The sequence below is a fragment of the Sceloporus undulatus genome, unplaced genomic scaffold (genome assembly GCF_019175285.1).
Source record: "Sceloporus undulatus isolate JIND9_A2432 ecotype Alabama unplaced genomic scaffold, SceUnd_v1.1 scaffold_10441, whole genome shotgun sequence".
Classification (NCBI taxonomy): domain Eukaryota; kingdom Metazoa; phylum Chordata; class Lepidosauria; order Squamata; family Phrynosomatidae; genus Sceloporus; species Sceloporus undulatus.
In genome coordinates, this window is record NW_024813359.1 from 1 (window position 1) to 2494 (window position 2494).

General features: G+C 39.1%; 1 long non-coding RNA gene across 1 annotated transcript; it reads left to right on the plus strand.

Moving 5' to 3' along the window:
- Positions 1-1090: 1090 nt before the first annotated feature.
- Positions 1091-2445, plus strand: LOC121918402. Its single transcript, XR_006101222.1, has 2 exons — positions 1091-1186; positions 2106-2445. It is a non-coding gene; the product is annotated as an uncharacterized LOC121918402 (long non-coding RNA).
- The last annotated feature ends 49 nt before the right edge of the window (positions 2446-2494 follow it).

Genomic DNA, 2494 nt, shown 5'->3' on the forward strand with positions numbered 1-2494 from the left:
ATCTAAGTTCTGTGTATAATGTGCTTAATGTGTATTATTGAGTATTACTATTATTATTATTATTATTTCATATACTTATATCACATCTTTTCTCCCAATACAGGAACTAAACAATGGCTGAGATTAAGCAAGCGCCAAACAGGGCTTTTCAGTTAGATTTTGGTGTGAACTTTAAATCACCCTCCTTTGAACTTTCAGTAACCCAAGTTAAAAAATGTGTTCTTAACATTTAATGAGGATAGAACAATCTGTCTTATCAAAAACCAATTTGCCTCCCTTTTTGCCAGGTTGTCCTCAACTTCCAGGTGCACGCTTTGATGCTTCTTCTGTTCAATTTTATTGCTATTATAATAATGCAAGTCTAGTTCATCATTATTTATTTTTTAAACAGAACACTTAGCCATTTTGATCATCTTAATAAAACCAAAAAATTATAACTATATTTTGTTTATTATCAAAGATATAAACCCCCCTTTGTTCTTACAAAGCAATATATTTAATAGATAACAGTGTTATAAAAAGCTTATCTAAAACTCTTTCTTTTATTAACTTTTATATTTTTTATAAACTTCCCTTTCAGTTAAAGGGTCTCAGCTGACCTTTACTCAATCCTATTAGAATAGATAATAATTATAATAGTATACATGTATATACAGTATGTGGCTCCATATTATCTATATATGTAATCTAATTATAGCATACGATTATATTGTCTTACACGATTTCTACTCTATTTATGTGTTTCTTTTATTAAATCTTATGTGTTTGATTCAAATCCATTTCTCTCACTTGCCAAGAAAACCCTGTGATACATCTAGGGTCACCATAAGTCAGTGGTCCCCAAACTGTGCTCTTTAAGGGATTTTGGACTTCAGATCCCAGATTCCCAGACTATTGGCCAACATGGCTGAGGCTTCTGGGAACTGAAGTCCAAAATCCCTTAAAGGGCACAGTTTGGGGGAGGAGGGTTACAACGAGCGAGTTGGATTCCTAGAACGGCAGGGAAACAAAAGGAGAGAGAGACTGATTCCTAGAGGGGAAGAAGAGGCACTTTCTACAGGCCAAGCCCCGCCCCTTCCGGCCATGGTGGTATATTCCTAGAGCGTCGCTGGAGGGAAGTCCCTGGAGGTGCCAGGAGGGTGTTGGCTGCTTCTTCCAAAGCAGAGGAGGGCTGGAGAGTCTGGTGGTGAGGGGCTTCTAGAGCCAACACTTAACAAAGGGGCTCCCAAAGAGGGTGGTTATATATCTGAGGCTACATCTGCACTGCAGGAATGATCCAGTTTGACACTGCTTTAACTGCCATGGCTCCAGGCTATGGAATCCTGGGATTTGTAGTTTGTGGGGGCACAAGAGGCACACAACAACAACAATCTATAGTTATTCAGCTTATTCAGCAATTATTCACCAGCTTAAATAATAATTGTTGTTGTTTTTTTTAAAAAAGGCTCTTGGGAAGCAAGTTGTTTGATTTGCTAATTGAAGGAAGCATTTCGTGCACTATAAAATAAGCGCATTAAAAAGAGGGCACTGACACTGGATGCTGTTCTAACAAGGAACAGCTGCCAGTTAACTATTGAAGTTTAATTTTAAAAATTGAAATAGTCATTATTGTTCTAGTAAGTTGGTGGGGAAACAGTGATACTGTGGGCCACTGATATTGCTGGGGTTTGGTTCTAGGACCCATCCCCACCCATGGATACCAAAATCTATGGATGCCCAAATCCCATTACATACATACAGTGGCATAGTAAAATGGTGTCCCTTATATAAAGTGGCAAAATCAAGATTTGCTTTTGGGAATCTATATTTTTTGAAATATTTTCAATCCATGAATGCTTGAATCCTTGGATAAAAAAAAAATTTGTGTTTGTGGAGGGTCGGCTGTAATGATGAGTTTTTAAAAATGGGGGTGTGTTTTTTTTAAGGCCATTTGGTTTAAACCAGCCAACCCCGATATGCTGTGAAAGATTTGGTTCTCTCCCTGAGCCTTGGTTTTTGTCTTCTGTACAGATCGAGAAGGCAGTTTCCTGTTAAAAACTGATGGTAAAATGCCATCCTGCCTCAAAAGTATTAACATGACTGTGTTCATCTCGTTTTTTTTCCAGGCCCTTTTTAGTTTTCTCCGTCCTAACCTTCATATAAAAATTAGCAGAAGAGGGAGGTCTTTCTTCATCTACTTTGGAAGCAGCCCAGAAGCACAGAACGAAAATGGAAGGGCAAGAGTGGGATGTTCCCAGGTTAGGAATACCTTCTTGCCCCATTCAGGAGGAAAACAGTGGAACCTTCTGGGGAAGCAATATTCAGGAGGAGAGCAGTGGAGCATACTGGGAAAGCACCATTCAAGAGGAGAGCAGTGGAGCGTTCTGGGAAGACACCTTTCAAAAGGAGAGCAATGGAGATTTCTGGGATAGCACCATTCAGGAGGAGAGCGGTGGAACATTCTGGGGAAAACCAACAAAGGACAGCCTGGAAGGGAATCTGCTTAATTCAGATA